This window comes from Lolium perenne, chromosome 1, assembly GCF_019359855.2.
Source record: "Lolium perenne isolate Kyuss_39 chromosome 1, Kyuss_2.0, whole genome shotgun sequence".
In the NCBI taxonomy this organism is placed as follows: Eukaryota; Viridiplantae; Streptophyta; class Magnoliopsida; order Poales; family Poaceae; genus Lolium; species Lolium perenne.
The window spans coordinates 3,434,322-3,456,065 of record NC_067244.2 but is presented as its reverse complement, the minus strand read 5'-3'; the positions used below and the strand labels follow the sequence as shown (position 1 = coordinate 3,456,065).

General features: G+C 44.3%; 1 long non-coding RNA gene across 2 annotated transcripts; it reads left to right on the top strand.

The window, feature by feature from the left end:
* The first annotated feature begins 3,994 nt into the window (after window positions 1-3,994).
* On the top strand, window positions 3,995-7,640 carry LOC127341191 (uncharacterized). 2 transcript variants are annotated; one of them, XR_011754586.1, is made up of 3 exons: window positions 3,995-4,499; window positions 4,621-4,782; window positions 4,857-7,357. It is a non-coding gene; the product is annotated as an uncharacterized lncRNA (long non-coding RNA). The 2 variants fall into 2 exon arrangements; XR_007875325.2 differs by lacking the exon at window positions 4,857-7,357 and adding an exon at window positions 7,365-7,640 and having other exon boundaries at window positions 4,095-4,499.
* The last annotated feature ends 14,104 nt before the right edge of the window (window positions 7,641-21,744 follow it).

Here is a 21,744-nt window from a genome sequence, read left to right as displayed (position 1 = left end):
CTTGTTTTCTTGATGTGAGTTGGAATAGAATTATAAAATCAACGACAACTTTTATTGTGCGTCTTTGTGTAGTAGTCTTTTTCTCCCATTGCAACGCACGGGCATGTGTACCAGTTTATACCTAATAATATATATATAATATATCTATCTATATCTATACCTAATAATAAAGAAAATAAGGCTTCTTGTTGGTCCGTCTATTTTTACCCCTAATTTTCGTTAAAATTACATACCCTTGCCACCGGTAAGTCAATCATCAATCAATCAAGAAAACGTTTCGTCATCCTAAACGTTTCCTTTGATCGCTAATTTCTGTGTCCATCCGAAGCTAGCACGCAGCGTCTGTCGTACCAAACGAGTTCATCACAAAATCTGTTTGTGCTCGGAAGGAAACCGATCAGGATTGGTCTCCCACGTATCAGGTATTCAGGATTGGTCTCCGGCCTCGTTCCTAAAAAGATTCCAGATTTCACATACGCCTTTGTAAACGCTCATATATGTACCAGCCAAGGAAGATGTCGCATCATTTAATCAGTCCGGGCCTTACCATCGCTTTTTGCGTCTCTCGAGTCTCAGGGAAAGGAGAGCGATGGTGTTGCGGCGGCCATCGGGAGTAGGTACGTGCAATCGGGAGTGTACGTATGGTCGGTCTTGAGGTCTTCCACCGGTGGTAACCATCGGGAGTAAGCACGGCGATGCAGCAGCGGCAGCCATGGTTTCTCTGCGGCGAAGGCGGCCATCGGGAGTAAGCGTGGACATATATGCAGCGGCGGCGCAGCCTGACAATCGTCGACGGTGGCCTCATAGGCTCATAGTCGGCCTCGGCGGTGTGGGTGATGAACTGATGATGTCGACCATGTTTAACATGCATATGTACATGCTGCAGGTTACGCCGGGTTGCGAAGACTGCTTGGCGATCATGGGCGAGCCAGTGCTGATCCAGTGGCCCGCCGGCGCGGCCATGCCACCATGGTCAAGCTCGATCTTGGCATGGAGCTCCTTTGCGTGGGCCGGAGAGGGATGTGTTAGCTCCGCGACCACTGTGGCCTCAGCGGACTTAGTTGCATCAGCGTCCTAAGGGAACTGCGCAACAGCGCAAGCTGCTGCTACGCGTACGAGCCTTGACCTCGGAGCTCAACAGGGCGCCTTCGCGGTGCTCCCGGCGGGGATTCCACAAAAACGGTGTCGCAGGCGATGGGAACGTGGAGTTGTGCCTCGGTGGCAGGGCGTCGTGCATCACCTCGGCCATGCGCGCTGCTCTCCTGGGTCGCCGATGGGCTGCTGGCCGGGGCTGGAGCGCGTGCACGCTACTGGCCTTGGATGTGGCCAACGTGGTGCTGCTGGAATGCGTGAGACTTTTTGCTAGATTTGTTTGACAAAATTTATCTGGCTAAATTAAGATAGCTAGCTGACGTTGTTTGTGTTACCAAAATTGCTTTCTTTTTTCCTCAAAGCTAGCTGCTCATGATTAATAATTTTATATGATTATTTAGATTTAAATTGATCTCAATTTGTAATACTTTGTTGCCGTCTTCATTAACACTCGCTTGTCAACCGATACTCATAAATTGCCCCAACTAGGGTTTCGATCGAGAATTCAAGATCCTATACACGATTATAAAGTACGACATGTTTGACGACCATGTGACGAGGTCTTACAGTCGAAGCAGACATTGTGCGACCACAAGTGTAGCAACAGTTACATCCGCTCGTCACGAGACGGAGGCGACTATTGGCGAAACAAAGAGGAGCTACGTGGAGTGATTTAACAGTTTATGATTTTGTGGATTTTTTCTCTCCCAGTGCAACGCACGGGCATATTTCCTAGTACCTAATAATAAAGGGAGAAGCGTTTCCGTGGTTTGGTCCGTTGTAATTTCCGTCGTCCGCTCCTTTTCTTTGGTCCGTCGCGCAAAGAAGACTTCTATGGTAAGTTTTGTTGTAGCGCAAGAAACAGAGTTCATCATGTATACGTTCCTCCGGGTTCCACTGTTCAGTTTCGCCAGAACTCGAATCGAACCAGGACGGTTCCTACTCGATTTCCTTTATACATAACCCGTCCCCTCTGCTCCCGATTACTAGATAAAACGTAGAACAACTCCTATCAACAGAGATCGTTTGCCACAGAATATTGAAATCGAGAATTTCATCGTCAACAGAGCTCCTAGGTCCTTCTCTACCCATCCATGATCGGTGGAACGAAGCCTGCAATACCGCCTGGATTAGGCCGGAGCTTCTGCGCCACAAATCGAGCCGCCGCCTTCTAGGGCCGCGCCAGGACCTTACAAGCATTCCTTCGACCGCTCTGTGGCACTCCTCACCCGAGCGCACCTTCCCCGAGTCCCAAAGACCATTGGATCGTCGCCGTACATCGACATTACCCACTTCCGCTGACGCCTTGATCCACCTTTGCCATTCAATCTCTATCAGCGGCTTAGAATAGAAAACAAGCAGGTGTTGGGACCTTATGCATGTTGGGGATCGTGCCCGTTAGGACGTTGGATAGGGAGAGCTTATCGCTTCAGCAGTGGGTAGATGGACGCCGGGACCCTCCTGTTTAGCTGGTTGCTCGACATGTTCACGGTAATGTTTATGACATCGCTGATCTCTGCCGGGATCACGCCCTGGATCTCCGCGAGCGTCAGATTGAGGTGCGACATGTTTGGCCAGAGCATAGCCAAGCCAAGTTGATAGCAGACCAACAATCCCCAGTCACCAGTCCCCAAAGCCCCAACCTCGGCTCCAACATCTGGGAGTAGTTTGATATCGCCACAAAGAACACCTCCAGGTTTGTGTTACCATCATGGCTCGAGAACCGTTGTTTTTGGATAAATGCAGCTAGGAGTACTTGAGTTGCTGCTTGCAGAAGGGAGCTCATCAAAGATCCGAGTTCTTCTCCACATCCAGCATGTACAGATAGTGTATTTGGCGAGCCACCGTGGGAGTTCTTGCTTCTACTATTGGAGTAGAGGTGGAGGACTGCAAGCCAGTCACGTGAAAAGTAATCTATCTAAATATGTAAAGGCAGAGAGTCGTTCAGGATATCAGGTATATACTCAGTAGATCACAATTGTGTTTTAATTGTCCTTTTTATTTTTATATTTTCTGCAAATTTTCTATCTAATGTGGTGTTTCACTGAAATGTCAAGTTAAGTTTGCACACCCTAGCGGATGGAATAAGATGCCCACGGCTCTGCATGTATGCCGAACGATGCTGATGGTCGCCGGCGCACCTATCAAACAGAGGGCACAAGTAAAAAACTGTTTGATTGGTTCGGTGGCCACCGCCCATCTACAAAAAAGGAGAGCCACTATTTAATGGGTCGTGGGACTTGCACGTGCACGGGCGGCGGACGGCAGACTGGTGGCGTCGGTCGGAGGCAGAGCGGGATCTAGCACATCGCGAGAGGCGACACTAAGACGTCGACGGGCGGCGGATGGAAGGGAAGCATGGGCAGGCGCTCGTGGTGGCAGTGTCATTGTGTGCGCGTGCGGTGATTGATTTGTCAGTGTGCTGCTTTGTGATTTTAAATTGATCAAGTATCTGTGACACCACGTTTAGATTGTTGAGATGGAATCACAACATATGGTTGAAATTAAAAGATGCATAGAGATTAGCCAGGAAGACAACATGCCCATGCTGCCAACCTTAGTGGTAGCAGTGAATCTCTTCTCTTCTCTAGAGCCGTTACCTTTCCAAGTGAGCAGGAGAGATTTACATTCCGTTATAGTCGTTATATTTTTATTATAATTGATGTCTATTTTATTTTGCGTGACACCGTAGCAACGCATGGTTTTTGTGCTAGTATATAATAATAATAAATGAGCTAAGGCTTTCCTTTTTTTCGTCCAACTTAGATTTACCCCTATATATATTTGTATCGAAATTACGTCCTCCTATGCCACCGCTTAAATGTGCTTTGTCTGTCGCGTCGCAGCTCCCCACGTTCCTGTGAAGCACTTCGTACGTGGCCTCAAGTCCTACCACCGTAGGAGTCTATGTATGCGCTTTCGTGCGTGGCTTTGTCTACATCGTTTGCTTCGTTTGTTTCCACGGTAGGAATACAACTCCAACTCCAGGTGGATTACGACGCTCCCACCCTGGCCCCTGGTTCCATATATATAGGCAACCGCAACTAGGACTCAGTCTCTCCGAGATGCTTATAGAGGTAGAGTGTGCGTGCGTATGTTTATAGGGATGAGTGTATGTATATATGTGTATGTATAGATGCACGGGCGTGGCTTGCCTGGCTGCCTCCCAGCCACGCGCTGCGCTGCCGCCGGCCGTGGCGTTTCCCGGCCGGCTGGCCACGCCCGAAAACAGGTTCAGCTGATCGAGGTTGCTATGGATAAGCTTGCACCACAGATTAATTAGCGTATCTGGTAGCTTCGTACAGGACTACCAGATCGATCGAGGATCAACCAGGCCAGCTTATGCTTTGCTGCTACGTGCGCCTTTTGCTTAATCCAACAGGTTCAGCTGTTCGATGTTGATTTGGGTAATCTTACACATCAAATTAATTAGCTCATCTAGCTTGCTTAGTACAGGAGCACTAGATAAATCCATGGATCAATCAGGCCAGCTAGCTTACGCTTTGCTGCTATGCTCACGTTTGATAGGGTCAAAAGCACCTGCTAGCTGCGAACCGTTCACGAGCGTTCCATGCCGAGCCAGATCTTGCAAGTGCACCTTGCCGGAAAGTACATGGGGCGTCGACCATACGCAAACTGAGCGTGCGTGAGCAAGGATGGCATATAGGAGAATCAGTTCGTCTACTCCAGGTATAGCTCGCATCCTACTTCTATTATTTTGGTTTGCATCTAGCCATTTAGTAATTGACAAGTTTGACGTGCAGTTTTCACTACATAGTTGGTTTTCCTGTCTATGGTAAAGGTGGAGGTGATTTGGCGGTTGTAGCGCCGGTGGAGGTGGATCAAATAAATAAATAAAGATTCAGACGAAAAGGCTAACTAAGGCTAGGATTATTTTTTCCAATGATGCTTTATTATTTATAAGGTTTAAGTATTACACCCGGCCTCTGCATAGCTGAGATGCATACAGCCGTTCCAATCCACTGACACGTTTTACATAAAAGAAAAAGTGAGGCTCTCTACAATTAATCATGATCGACACTGTAAGAGCACCTAAGGCGATGGCGGGCCAATCCGTAGATTATGTGGGCGGATCAACTTTAGGGCAAAATTTGGGACGCGAGTTGACGTTTTTCGTCTAAAGTTGATTTTGGTCCTGCCCCGTAGCAACGCACGGGCAAGTTTCCTAGTATATATATATAATCTATACCTAATAATAAAGTACGAAGTGTTTCCGCGGTTTGATCCGTTCGTCCGTCCCAAGATATCTATGGTTTGTTCGTCCGTCCCCGTCCGTTCCTTCCTATACACGTTTTTTTTCCTAACGTGGCACAATCCAGCCTATGTGGCTAGCTAGCAACCGAGTACAACTCAACTAAGGTTAGAGTTCAGGATAGGTACGAGTCAATGCAAATCTGTGTATAAGTAGACAACGCCGCGTACGACGAGGGAGTTGTCCCGCAGATCTCGGTTTCCAGGATCGATTTCTGTTAGCAAGAATCAGGTGGTGATGTCGACGGGCTCAAGTGTCCAGCAAGCATAGGTGGCGGACGCCGCTGGCGACGCCGAGATTTGAGGCAAGGGCTGCAGGCTGCGTGGGAAGCGGCGGCGAGGTCAATGGCCGCGGTGAGCGCAGCAATGCCAGCAACGAGCACATACAAGATCTAAATTGTGTTGAAGTCAAAAACCACACTACAAATTCTTCACGGCTTGGCTCTTGCCGCATAATCGCACAATCCTGTGGAGCAGCGCCGCGATCTGCGCGGCGTAGCTGTCTTTACAGGCCATACCGCCACACAACCTGGTTTAGCTCTCTCACGCGAGCCACTTCCTCCGCCCTGCGACGGGAGCGGACTAGATGAGACAGCATCGCCGCAGAGGATGTCGCCCTAGAGGACCCGTGGCGGATTGTGTCATATGCACTACGGAGTTCGACGTCGGGGACTTTTCACGCCTTGCTGCGGCGACGCTGGTACGCGTTCCACATCGATTGCATCGACAAGTAGCTATGCTTGCACTCCTCCTGTGAGCTCTCTGCCGCTTAGCAGTCGACGCCGTGCAGCACCCTGGGTCCGGTCCGGACTCCGGAGTCCATGCATAAATATGCAAGGATCTATCGTGCGGCAACTATCAAATCAATGAAGTATTTCACTATCTCGTGATGTAGTAGTCGGAGGGGGCCGACAAGTTCTTCTCAGGCGGCCGACGAGTTCTTCTCATTCTAGGCAGCGGCGGCGTGCGCCAAGCAGGCTGACGGCATGTAGTTCATGTTCTCATGGCGACCAGGACGTCTGACTGGCTGGACGGTGGTGCCGCTTTCGAAGGTCATTGTTTCGTCAGGTGGGTGTCCAGCTTCGGCTAGGCAGGAACCGACGACTTCTTCATGGCGGGTTGCGGTGGCGTGCCTCGACGTGTGCATCGGCGTGTGTCGATCTATCGATAATGGATCTGTACGGTCTCGCTTAGATGGCGTCCAACTGATCCTCAAGGAACCCGCTGCCCCTGTCTCCGATGTCGAGACTAATGGAGAACGACCCTCGGCGGCCGTCACCAAAGCAGCCCCATGCTGGTGCCAGCTTGGGCCACGGCCGGCGCCGACTTGAAGAAGCGGCCCTCGTGTGGCTGTCACGAAGGCAGCCCGATGACTGCGCCAGACTAGGCAGCCGCTGCCGCGATGGAAGCAAGCAAGGTGGATCTGCAGATACTCGGCGTCCGCTGAAGAATTTTCGTGTCGACTGTACCGACGAGGGGGTCTGCTTTTGGAGGCCGAACCGAGCTTTGGCCTCACCACAACGTACTGGAAACAAGGAGGACACCGAGGCGCAGAACGCAACGTGGTTGGAGCAGATACTGCTATTCTCCCTCCCGCTCAGAATTTGAGCAAGGAGGATACATAGGTTGAAGCCAATGGATTGTTTAGTCCCCGGTGCAATAATTTGGTGTTCAAGTGACATAAGTCCTTCTATGTGCGACAAATTAGAGAGGAGCTTCATGAGATTCAGGCTGACGCAATGTGATATAGTTGCTGCTGAATTGGTTTGCCCTCTGTGTATACCTTTGCATGAATTTAAATAAATCAAGATGATTACAGTCGCGTGATATGTACAATTACATTTGGTTATCTATCTTTTCAGCTTTGGTTCTTTCATGCGTGTTTCTTTCTGACGACCAGGATTGCTATGGTGATGTTAAGTCCAACAATAACCTGCGCAATAAGACTGCTTTCAAGGTTTGGTGGCCTCTAATGTTGATATTTTTTCTGTTTATCTTAGTTTGTCAGGAGTTCAAGACCGAAGAATATGGAGTAAATAAATAAATCCAATTCATCGTGTGGAATCAGGTTCCTTGAACTTTTATGGAAAATGGAGGTTGGAATATATTGTGCAAATCTGCTTATTTATGGTGATTCACATCCAAATTGTAAAATAAAATTGTAAACTTGACATTTAACAAGCAGTTTTTTGAAAGTCTTACATAATAATTGTTCTTAACTCGGCTCAGGCCTCAACCGATAGAAAGCGGTAGACCAATCTTTAGCCTACTGAATGTTGCTCGATTGCAAGAAAAAAAATGATTATCCTTTCTCCTTGGTTTCACTTACCTGAGCTTCCGCAATGCACCGCCACCTTCCAACAGTGTACAACTTTTACCTCTCGTCGATATTTTTTGACCAAAATTTTATTTTGTAACTCCCGTTGCAACGCACGGGCAATTTTTCTATAATAATAAAAGCAATATGGCTTCTTGACGAGGGGTAACCTCGGCAATGTCCATGGTTCATGGACTCGGGTTTCAGGGAAAGAGGTGCGCTGGTAATTTCATCGGCTTATCAGACAAACGAGAAGGTCCGGTGTTGTTGATGAAAGAACACAAAGTCGTTGGATTACTTGAATCGATCTAGGGTTACAGCGATTATGCTATGAGTTGATCTGAGTTCTCTCCCCGTTGGCTCCGCCCAGCCTTTATATGCGAGGTCGGGTCTCAGAGTCCAATACGGGTCGGTTACAAATACAAAGATGGGCCTATGCTAATGTCGGCTACTTGATGGGCCATAACTTGCTCTTTACATCTGGTTTCTGGGCTCCGGGTGCTTCCGAGTCCTCTACCTCATTATGGGCCTTACGGGCTCCTTCCTGGATCTATACCAGGGACACCAATCGTGCGGACCCGATAAGTCATCCCCATGTCAGTAGCCCTCGAGACGCTACTCGAGCTGCAGACTCAGGTTGAGTCTCCAAGCCTTGATTCATTCATCTACAAGACGAATCCGATGTTTTGTTCGAGTAAACAATTTATTAGCTTGATAGATATCTTTGCCATGCAGATATTGGTATAACGAGTATGGTGCATCGGACGGATCTGGAACCAGTTAATTAATCTTGGGCAAAAACATCGTGAACCTACTCAAACTCAAGTCCCCGGACTCGAATCTAGCATATGCTGGCGTAATTCAGCTCCAGCCGCGGAGGTCTTATCGAGTTCTGAATTTCAGTTTTGTATTTCGGGTACCCAACGCGTCCGTCGGGATTTTTCATCATATCGTGGATATGGAAATTTCCCTGCAGAGCGCAGCTTGTGCGAGTGCCGGGCCTCACAGGATAGATCCTGGGGTCTTATCTTCATGTTTACAAACACATCATTCAGACATGTTCTCGCGGTGGACGCGGTCTGAGAATTCGAAGTTTATATCGACTGCCTTGTTTGGCTGATGCAATAGCTGAAGTTGTCGGGTTCTTGTTTGCCTGATGTTGGCATTTTCGTCCGGTGCGCGATCCACGCTCCCGATGGGAGTAATTGATGAGCCTATGTTCGGGTGCATGCGACCGATCATAGGCACGAAGTTATTTCTTCTGTATCTCTTTTGTCGAGTTCCTTCTCAGAATTTTCTTTCCATCGGGTGCGCGACCAGCGCTCCCGATGGGAGTAGCCCCCGAGTCTATGTTCGTGTACTTGTAGCTGAGCATAGACTCAAAGACTTTATGCATCCGAGTATTTTATTCAACTCAGGTATCATTAACTTACCTTTTTGTATGAAGATTTCCTTTTATTGGGTGCGCGGCCAGCGCTCCCGATGGGAGTAGCCCCAGAGGCTATGGTCGGGTGCTTGCAACCGATCATAGGCGCAAATTTCTTCTTTTATCCGATGATTTACTCGACTCAGGGCTTCTCTTCTGAAAAATGTTGATGTCTTTCTTGATTAAGCCGAAGTTTTTTTTCTTTCCGCTCATGATGTCAGTGATGACGATGATGGCATGCTCGACTCCTTCTGAAAAGACGCTGATTTGACGCATCACGCGTGGGCCTATGACGCATGCGGACCGACGCGTGAATGGTACCCAAGCGGTTGATTCGACCGCACGACCGCGCGAAAATCGAGGCGCGCAGTGGCGCGGCGTGCGGTTAATCTCCTCGATTCCCGCAGTGGTGGAGTTAATGGCCTGGCACTTCGTTATCTCTCTTCCATGTGGCCGCGCGGATGTGCTTTGCTCAAAACACCGCCAGCATCGAGCGGCTCCGCTTCGTCGCTTCATCGTTTATAAGTAGGTTGAGATTTCTACTGTGGTCACTTTCCCCTTTCCGCCAATTGCCATCTTCTTCTTCCTCGCGCACTGCTACCATTGCCTCCAAGAGCTTGTTCCTCTCTTCCACTTCAATCCTCAAAGCAAGATCCTCCACCTTCCGTGATGGGGAAAACCAAGCGCGCAAGCTCCGCCGCGATGCTACTGCGGGGAAGGCGAAGGATGAAGGATGGATCAGATCCAAGTGCATTGACGCCGACCTCCGCAAGCTGCGCAAGGCCGGGCTTCTCTCGCCGAAGATGAAGACCGAAGTCGCAAGTTTTCGTGTTCTAATTTTGTTTTGTTGACTTGTTTTTCATTTCCCTTCTTGTTCCTCTTTTTATTTCCTTCGACTAGAGGGCCACAATCATCTTTGCTATCTCCCCCCGTTGCCTGAGGGGGGTGAAGTACCCGAGACCGCCGCGGACCCTGAAGGAGGCGCAGAAACTGAAGAAATTTTGAATGAAGAAGATTCCTTAGCCGAATATTCCCATTCCCTGACGTCGACCCCCCCCCCCCCCGCGCACTCGCACGATGAAGCTGCACATCAGGGGAAAAGGAAGTGATCCGACGCTAGCGAGGACTCTGATGCTTCGAGTGCCTCACCACCGAAACTCATCCAGCCAATAAGCTCGGCTCCTCCTACCCAATTAAATTTGTTCAACATGGCTGAAGATATCAGCTCGTAAGTATCTACTACTCGAGACCTATTCCACCAGTCGTTGATATGTGCTATTTAACCTAATTCTGTTTCTCTTAATGTAGGGACGAGGATGAACCTCCAAAGTCCCCTGTTGCCGGCTTCGGATCCCCTGGAGTTGGACTCAACTGTACCGTGTGGAGTTGGGCAAATTCCAGCCCTTCTATTCTTTCTATGGTCTAGATTTAATCCGCTGTAACAACCTATGATTTATCTACTAATTTGGAGGGAAGTTTTTTTTCCTTTTCATGGTTCCCTCCAAAAATAACTAGTCGCCCCATTTTCCCCACCAAAACCACACCACACACTGTTGTTTCCCACCAAAACCACACCACGCACTATTGTTTCCCACCAAAACTAGCACACCCATAGTCATCTTCCTTTTCCCGATCTGTATTCTTCAAACCTCCAGATCTGTATTCTTCGTCAAAACTCCAGATCTATATACTTCTCTTCTCTGATGGTATTGGTGGCATTCACTAATGCAGCCAGAATGCAACAATGGACATCTCAGCGAAAATCTCAACGTGGAATCAAACAACATCGATGAACATGCCGCAAGTTGGACTCCCAGGCGAGGTATGGAATTTAGTCCAACAGATGAAGCATGGAATTTATGGGTTTATTATGCAGGCAAAACTGGATTTGATGCTAGAAAACACTATAGTAATAAAAATAAGGATGGAGTGGTGACTTCAACAAGATTCTTATGTGGAAAAGAAGGTCATCGATCAAGAGATAAACGTGAGGATCAATACAAGTCTTCGCGAGCAGAAACAAGAACAGGATGTAATGCAAGGATGGGAATTATTTTGAACAGGGGAACTAACAAATATCAAATACATGACTTTGTGGCAGAGCACAATCATATCTTATACCGGCCAGATATGATCCACCTGATCCCATCTCAGCTGAAAATTTGTCCTTTCAATGACATGGACATAGATGCAGCAGATCACGTTGGCATTGCACCAAAGGCAGCACATGTCTTTTCTGGAGAAGTAGTTGGCGGAACCTCCAATCTTGGATACACACTGCAAGATCGCAAAAATTATTTGAGGACTAAGCGCCAACGTAGCTTGCAGTATGGGGAAGCAGGAGGTTTGTTAAAGTATTTTCAGCAGCAAGTCATTGATAATCCATCTTTTCAATATGCTATTCAGCTAGATAGTGAAGAACAGATAACAAATATATTTTGGGTTGATGCTAAAATGTTAATAGACTACGCTTTATTTGGTGATGTGATTACATTTGATACCACATATTCTACCAACAAAGAGTACAGACCATTGGGAGTTTTTGTTGGATTTAATCATTTTCGAGAAATAGTGGTTTTTGGAGTAGCTCTCTTATATGATGAAACAGAAGATTCTTTTGAATGGTTATTTGAAACTTTTCTAGCAGCACATAATCAAAAGCATCCCAAAACAATTTTTACTGATCAAGCTGCAGCAATGGGCAATGCAATTGGCAAGGTGTTTGTGGATACAATACATGGTTTGTGTTGCTCGCATATGGGTCAAAATGCAGTAAAGCATTTAAGTGCATATAAGGATGAAGAACCAACAGAAGTGGTCCTCCCTACTAACCCTGGTCAAACAATGGATGAAGAACCAATAGAAGGAGTCCTCCCTAGTGATCCTGGTCAAAAAAAGGATGAAGCAACAAAAATATTGAAGGAATACAAGCGTTGCATGTATTTATATGAAAAAGAAGAGAAGTTTGAAGAAGTTTTCAAGTGGATGCAATCTAAGGTGAAGAAAGGGAGTTGTCTGGATGGTGTTTACAAACTAAAGCACAAGTGGGCTTACTGCTACATGAAGGATGTGTTTACATTGGGAATGCGAAGCACACAACTCAGTGAAAGCTTCAATAAGGATCTGAAGCAACATCTGAAATTTAATTTAGACATAGTGAGGTTCTTCAAACATTTTGAAAGGGCTGTGCAAGAGAAGCGTGAGAAGGAGATAAAGTCCGAACATGAAGCTAGGAAAAAATTGCCGATGCTAAAACTGAAGGGCACGCCAGTACTACAACAAGTAGCAAATGTTTATACGCCACCTATATTTAAACTCTTCCAGGAGGAGTTTGAGAAATCAACAACAAATTATATCAAGAACTCAGTGCAAAATGATTCGATCATTGAGTTCAGTGTTGCCACTTGCAGTCTTGAAGGAAAGCCAACTAATGGTTATGGATATAAAGTATATGTTCACCCCATTGATCAAACAGTTTCTTGCAGTTGTAAGAAATTCGAGAAACATGGGTGTTGGAGATATGCCCGAGAGGCAATAATAAAGTAGTTATTGTTATATCTTAGTGTTCATGATAAATGTTTACACCCCATGCTATAATTGTATTAACCGGAAACATTAATACATGTGTGTTGTGTAAACAACCAGAGTCCCTAGTAAGCCTCTTGTTAAACTAGCTTGTTGATTAATAGATGATCATGGTTTCCTGATCATGAACATTGGATGTTGTTAATAACAAGGTTATGTCATTGGGTGAACGATATAATGGACACACACCCATAATAAGCGTAGCATAAGATCAAGTCATTAAGTTCATCTTGCTATAAGCTTTCGTTACATAGTAACCTAGTCCTTCGACCATGAGATCATGTAAATCACTTACACCGGATAAATGCTTTGATTACATTAAACGCCACTTCGTAAATGGGTGGTTATAAAGATGGGATTAAGTATTCGGAAAGTAAGAGTTGAAGCGCATGGATCAAGAGTGGGATTTGTCCATCCTGATGACGGATAGATATACTCTGGGCCCTCTCGGTGGAATGTCATTCAATTAGCTTGCAAGCATGTGACTAGGTCACAAGGGATGACATATCACGGTACGAGTAAAGAGTACTTATCGGTAACGAGGTTGAACTAGGTATAGAGATACCGATGATCGAACCTCGGATAAGTAAAGTATCGCGCGGCAAAGGGAATCGGTATCGTATGTTAATGGTTCATTCGATCACGAAGTCATCGTTTAATATGTGGGAGCCATTATGGATATCCAGGTCCCGCTATTGGTTATTGATCGGAGAGGTGTCTCGATCATGTCCGCATAGTTCACGAACCGTAGGGTTACACACTTAAGGTTCGATGTTGTATAGTAGATATGGAATATGAGATGGAGACCGAATGTTGTTCGGAGTCTCGGATTGGATCTAGGACATCACGAGGAGGTTCGGAATGGTCCGGAGAATAAGATTCATATAAGGGAAGTTGATTTTAGGGTTGCGGAAAAGTTCGGGATTTTTTCGGTATCGTACCGGGAAACTTCTAGAAGGTTCCGGGGGTCCCACGGTGGGGCCCACATGTCCCGGAGGGACCACGTGGGCTAAATGGGTGGTGCACCACGTCCACATGGGCTGGGGATGCAGCCCACCATGGCCCATGCGCCCCACCTAAAGGGATAAGGCCAAATCCCTAAAATTAAGGGGGGGAAACTTAGGAGGCAAGTCTCCCCCTTGGCTGCCGGCCCTAGATGAGTTTGGGGGCCACCTTGGCTGACCCTAGCCCCTATATAAAGTGGGGAGAGGCCAGGGGGTCGGACACACCCTTCCCCAAACCCTAGCCGCCCCGTCTCTCCCTCCTCCTTCTCCTGCGGAGGCTTGGCGAAGCCCTGCAGGAATTTCTCCTCCACCACCACCACCACGCCGTCATGCTGCTGGGATTCCGAGGGGATCTACCACCTTCGCTGCCCGCTAGAACGGGGAGAGGAAGGACATCATCGACACCGCACGTGTGACCGAGTACGGAAGTGCTGCCGGATTGCAGCACTGGAAGGATCGTCTACATCAACCACGAGATCTGATCTCGTTAAAGCTTTGGATCTACAAGGGTTAGTTTCTCATCTATCTCGTTGCTCCGATCTCATAGATTAGATCTTGTTTTTTCCATAGATTGGATCTTGGTTTTATTCGTCTTTGCGGTAGAAATTTCTTGTTTTCTATGCAACGAACCCTAGAGTGGTATCAGAGCCGTGTCTATGCATAGATCTGTTGCACGAGTAGAACACAATGGTTTTGTGGGCGTTGATGCTTTTGTTGCTTTCGTTATGTGTATTTTGCATCTTGCGGGATGGTGGGATGAAGCGGCCCGGGCTAACCTTACATGACCGCGTTCATGAGAATTGCTCCACGCTTGACATGCAACTTGTATTGCATAAGTGGCTTTGCGGGTGTCTGTCTCTCTCACCATAGTTAAGATTCAATCTACTATTTCAATTGACAACACTAGTATCAACGTTGTGGTTCATGTTCGTAGGTAGATTGGATCTTACTCGAAAACCTTAAACCACGTAAAATATGCAAACCAAATTAGAGGCGTCTAACTTGTTTTTGCAGGGTTTGGTGATGTGATATGGCCATGATGTGATGATGAATATGTATGAGATGATCATTATTGTATTATGGCAACCGGCAGGAGCCTAATGGTTGTGTTTATTATTTCATGACCTGCGTGTCAATCACCATGTAATAGCTTTATTCCATTACTATGAGTTAGTAGTTGTAATAGTTGCTATGGATGGTGGACAACCATGAAGCGGCGCCATGGACCTTGGTGCAATACTGGTGATGATGGAGATCATGCTTGTGTGCTTTGGAGATGGAGATCAAAAGCACAAGAAGCAAGGCCATATCATATCACATATTGCGAATTGCATGTGATGTTAATCCTTTATGCATCTTATTTTGCCTAGATCGCGACGGTAGCATTATAAGATGATCCCTCACATTAATATCAAGATAATAAAGTGTTCTCCCCTCGTATGCACCGTTGCTAAAGTTCGTCGTTTTGAAGCATCTCGTGATGATCGGATGTGATAGATTTTACGTTCACATACAACGGGTGTAAGCCATGTTGCACACGCGGAAATACTTGGGTTTGCTTGACGAGCCTAGCATGTACAGACATGGCCTCGGAACACAGGAAACCGAAAGGTTGAACACGAGTCATATGGATGATATGATCAACATGTTGATGTTCACCATTGAAACTACATCATCTCACGTGATGATCGGACTTGGTGTATTGAATATGGATCGTGTGCCACTAAACAACTATGAGGGATGTTGTATTAAGTGGGAGTTCATTAGTAATTATATTAAAACATTAACTAATTATCATGAACATAGTCTGAATAGTGTTTTGAATTAAATTTGTAGAATTGGCATCCGTTATCTACCATGTGCTAGTCTAGTAATTGAGATAGAAACACTGTTAAATCTGACAAGTAACTTTACGGACTGGTACCGTATTGTTAAAGAATCAAGAAATGATTAAGTCCTATTGCGAACTATTGGTAAACCTCACATTGCTGATTCAAAAGAGCAATGGTTTCAATTAGTACCTAAAATCATCTTATCTCCGTAAAACTTGAAGTTCAAATCCGTTTGAAAAGTAAGGAGTTGAAAAGATAGTTTTCAGAAATAAGCAAGGTGTGAGATATATGTGATATCTAAAACCTTAGTGCAAGATGATAGAATATAATTTAGTGAGACTACATAAACTCATAAGTTTTATGGGAATATACGAAGGTTGAAGACGCTAGGCGTCCCGATCCTCCAACTAGTTGGGCACTAACGATATTCGCATATCCATGAAGTCGTCGTCCTTAGTATGCACCGTTGCTAAGACTCGTCGTTTCGAAGCATCACGTGATGATCGGGTATTATAGATTTTACATGTGCATAGAATGGGTGCAAGCCAGATTTGCACATGCGAATACTGAGGTTAAACTTGACGAGCCTAGCATGTACAGACATGGTCTTGGAAAGTCGTCATGATTTGACGGATAAAAATTATGAGTGAAATTGTTCATCACATTAAAAAGTTACTAATAGTAAAATCTAGAACACTTGTCATGTGATGATCAACTTCAAATTAAGAACCTCAAGATTATTGGTATTTGACCAACAAACCAAGAAGTTATTGATGCTGAAGTGTTTTCTGAAAAATGAGGAAAGCCAAAAGAGAAACTACAAAAAAATTTGGCAGAAAGAAAGAAAAGACTAGAAAGTCTAGCTCAGGTGTATATAGATGATATACATGTTATGAATGTATTCTTTGGATGGTCACATAATGAAATTCTTAGGTATTTGTACCATATTGGTTGGTATGAGATGTCATTCAACACAACGCAATAAAAGAATATAATGGCCTAAGTGACTGACAAGGAATGTGTTAATAATGCACGTCTGGAACAAAATAAAGTGTTATTATGTTCATCGTTGGCATTCTACCTAGCCCTTCAGATTTATAATAAAGAACTTTATAATTGTTGTTTTCTTCTGGTCAAATGAAAACAATGAGTTGTTCAAATTATGACAGTATCCCATGTACGATGGATAAGTTATTATAAATCTTTATGGTGAAACACACATGCATAACACTGACGCCAAAATGCCATAAGGTAAATGATGTGAATTCCACTTATTAGTGGAACCGCCATTTAGGTCATGTTAGAAAGGAACGCATGAAGGAACTCCATGCAAATGGATTTTTGGAGTCATTCGATTTTTGAATCGTTCGGCGCTTGCAAATATTTTCTAAAGAAAATGACTGAAATACCGTTCATAGGCCAAGAGTTGAACGGGCAACTAGCTTAGTGGAGACATACATGATGATGTATATGGCTCATTAGGCATAGTTGTGTGCGGAAGATTCTTCTACTTCATGAAAACTTCCAACAATGAATTGAGTGTATATATATGGATCTATTTATTCAATGAGGACAAAGTTTAAAACATTTGAATAGATTCAAATAAATTTCAGAATGAAGTGGAAATCATCGTAATAGAAAAGTCAAATACCTATGATTGGATCATGGAGGAAATATTTGAATTACGAATTTTAGCGAACATCTAAGAGAGTTACGAAATTGTTCCACAACTCACGATTCTCGGAACACCATAGTTATGATGGAGTATTCGAGGGACGTATCCAAACCTTGTTGGATTAATGATGAGATAAAATGATGCCATTATATTTTGTGGATTATGCTTTAGAGAGTACCGCTTTTTCACTAAATAGAGCGTCATCATAATTCATTGAAATGACACCATATGAGTTATGGCATGGGTATAAACCCTAATAGTCTTTTCTTAAATTTTGGTATGCATAGCATAAGTAAATGAGTTTACAACCAAAATCGGATGAATGTCTTTGTTGGTTATCCCAGAGAACAAATTGGGAATTCTTTCCACTATGAAGTCAAAGACAAAAGTGTTTGTCGATGTTACTTGATAAGGTTGATTATTTCTAAGAAATTGTTTCTAGCGAATTATTTGAGTGGGAGGACAATGGAACTTGATAAGGTTAATAAACATGAGCATGATGAGCAGAGTAGCGCAGAGTCGGAAATGGTTCCGGAAGCGGCTAGGACACTTATAGCTCCCATGTCTACAAAGTGTTATAGTCATGGAAATTGAAGTACCTATTGAACCTTGTAGGTATGGTTTACTTTGTGATCAAATAAATGATTTGTGGACAAAGGATTGATTTTGAATAATGATAAACCAACTACATACAAAGAAGCTATGATGGGTCCTGACTTCGTTAGAATGGCTAAATGCCATGAAATCCAAGATAGATGAATACTTTTTGAAAGTAAATAGATCTATAAAATTGATGGACATGGATGCAATATCCTTGAAGAAGCTCGACTTGTCAAAAAGTTGTTTATGACAAAGTTCAAAGAGTTGACTACGATAAGATTAGATCTTCCGTAGCGATGCTTATAGTCTATGCGGATTATTCTAGTAATCGCTACATATTTCTTTTATGAGATATGTTAGTAGGATGGCAGAAATACATTCCTTACCAGAAGTGTGTATTAAGGATGTATACTAGATACAACCAAGAGTTTTGCTAGTCCGTGGAATACTAGATAGGTATACAAACTTCAACTGGATGAAGTGAGTATCACGGAGTTGGAATCTTCACCAGATGAAATAATCAAAGAGTTTTGATTTCATCGGAAAGGATGAAGATGCTTGCATTTACAAGAAATTAAGTGGGAGCGCCGAGACATAGTTGTAATATTATATGTGGATGACATATCATTGATTATAAATGATGTAATTATGTACTTGATGTGATTAAAATGTTTCATTGAAGATTAACTTCAATGAAAGGATATGGACTAAGAACATATTTAGTGTCAAGATCTATGAAGGTAGATTGAAACGCATAATAAGTTTAAGTCAAAGTACATAGAATAAATATTGAAGTAGTTCAATACGAAAACGTTAAGAAGGTGTTCTTTTCCATGTGAAGGTTTAACAAGACTTGAGTGTATTTGACACTCAATGAGTAAAAACACATGAGAGATTTTAGATCACGAATAATATGTACAAAATCAGATGTCCTGTGCTCTAAAGTGTTACGAGAATATACCAGAATGATTCATGTAATGATCATTGGACAATAGTAAGGATATCCCTGAGTGATTTAGAAGAACCAAGGGTATATATAGTTTTGTATGGGGTAATGACAAACAAATCGCTGTAAGGTGTTGCACTGATATTATTTTGGTCACATATAAAAATGAATTTCAAATCTCAATTAGGCTAAGTGTTCATTAAGAGGTAGCACAATGCTAGATTTAGATGAGTTCTAAATATTGTGACGGATTCTACAAACAAAGGCAGAGTATGTCATTGTTTTGACAATGATCGAGGATGTTTGAGTCAAGGAGTTCTTTGAGAACTTGGTGTAGTTCCGGTAGTGTCAGAACATTGAAGCTATATTGTGTGTGACAATATTAGTGACATATTTCAGACCGCGGAATTAAGGTTCCACCAGAAGACTAAGCATATACGATTAATGCCGACTCATTTGGAAAATGAGTGATGCATGGAGACGCAAATGAATTGCAAAATACATACGTTTCTGAGCGTGTCAGATTCGTTGACTGAAACCTCTCCCGTGAGCAAAACATGATAAGCACCAGAAGGCCAAGGTGTTATATCTTTACAAATGTAAACTAGATTATTGACTCTAGTGCAAGTGGGAGACTGTTGGAGATATGCCCGAGAGGCAATAATAAAGTAGTTATTGTTATATCTTAGTGTTCATGATAAATGTTTCCACCCCATGCTATAATTGTATTAACCGGAAACATTAATACATGTGTGTTGTGTAAACAACCAGAGTCCCTAGTAAGCCTCTTGTTAAACTAGCTTGTTGATTAATAGATGATCATGGTTTCCTGATCATGAACATTGGATGTTGTTAATAACAAGGTTATGTCATTGGGTGAATGATATAATGGACAAACACCAATAATAAGCGTAGCATAAGATCAAATCATTAAGTTCATCTTGCTATAAGCTTTCGATACATAGTAACCTAGTCCTTCGACCATGAGATCATGTAAATCACTTACACCGGATGAATGCTTTGATTACATCAAACGCCACTTCGTAAATGGGTGGTTATAAAGATGTGATTAAGTATTCGAAAAGTATGAGTTGAAGCGCATGGATCAAGAGTGGGATTTGTCCATCCTGATGACGGATAGATATACTCTGGGCCCTCTCGGTGGAATGTCATTCAATTAGCTTGCAAGCATGTGACTAGGTCACAAGGGATGACATATCACGGTACGAGTAAAGAGTACTTATCGGTAACGAGGTTGATCTAGGTATAGAGATACCGATGATCGAACCTCGGATAAGTAAAGTATCGCGTGACAAAGGGAATCGGTATCGTATGTTAATGGTTCATTCGATCACGAAGTCATCGTTGAATATGTGGGAGCCATTATGTATATCGAGGTCCCGCTATTGGTTATTGATCGGAGAGGTGTCTCGATCATGTCCGCATAGTTCACGAACCGTAGGGTGACACACTTAAGGTTCGATGTTGTATAGTAGATATGGAATATGAGATGGAGACCGAATGTTGTTTGGAGTCTCGGATTGGATCTAGGACATCACAAGGAGGTTTGGAATGGTCCGGAGAATAAGATTCATATAAGGGAAGTTGATTTTAGGGTTGCGGAAAAGTTCGGGATTTTTCCGGTATCGTACCGGGAATCTTCTAGAAGGTTCTGGGGGTCCCACGGTGGGGCCCACCTATCCCGGAAGGACCACGTGGTCTAAATGGGTGGTGCACCACGTCTACATGGGCTGGGGATGCAGCCCACCATGGCCCATGCGCCCCACCTAAAGGGATAAGGCCAAATCCCTAAAATTAAGGGGGGAAAACTTAGGAGGCAAGTTTCCCCCTTGGCTGCCGGCCCTAGATGAGTTTGGGTGCCACCTTGGCCGACCCTAGCCCCTATATAAAGTGGGGAGAGGCCAGGGGGTCGGACACACCCTTCCCCAAACCCTAGCCGCCCCGTCTCTCCCTCCTCCTTCTCCTGCGGAGGCTTGGCGAAGCCCTGCAGGAATTTCTCCTCCACCACCACCACCACGCCGTCGTGCTGCTGGGATTCCGAGGGGATCTACCACCTCCGCTGCCCGCTGGAACGGGGAGAGGAAGGACATCATCGACACCGTACGTGTGACCGAGTACGGAAGTGCTGCCGGATTGCAGCACTGGAAGGATCGTCTACATCAACCACGAGATCTGATCTCGTTAAAGCTTTGGATCTACGAGGGTTAGTTTCTCATCTATCTCATTGCTCCGATCTCATAGATTAGATCTTGGCTTTTCCATAGATTGGATCTTGGTTTTATTCGTCTTTGCTGTAGAATTTTTTTGTTTTCTATGCAACGAACCCTAGAATGGGATCCTCTGTAGCCATGCTTTAAAATCACTAGATATGATGAATATCAAGTTGATTCCAGAAGCATACATTCTTGAACGATGGACAAAAGAAGCAAGATCAGGCATCGTGCAAGACAACAGAGGAAAGGAAATTGTTGAAGATCCCAAGTTAGAAAAATTGCAACGATACAAATCTTTATGCAAAAGGTTTGCTCGCATGGCTTCCAGAGCAGTGGATTTTGATGAATCGTATTTCTTACTAGATAGTTCAATTGATTCAATCAACAAAACCATAGAAGATAAGATAAAGGAAATTTTCAAGCCAGAAGATTCCCATGAGGAAAGTTCGCCAGTGGCACAGGAAACCTTGGATAGTAGAGTGGTTAGTTTAAAAAAAGGAGAAGGCCGGAACAGTAATAAGAGACCAAAGGGTTGGGTTGAATCAATGCAAGAAAAGGCTAAAAAGAAAGGGAAAAACAGGCGAAGTCAACAAAAGGGAAATCCAAACAAAGAAAGGAAGGTGGAATAGACAAAAAGGAGGGTCCAAGTGATGAAGTACAATACTACAAAAATAATGTAACAACTACTGCTCATCCCATTGGTCCATGAGTTTCGACATACATATTGAGTCTAATCATGAAATTGTTTTTATTACCTACAG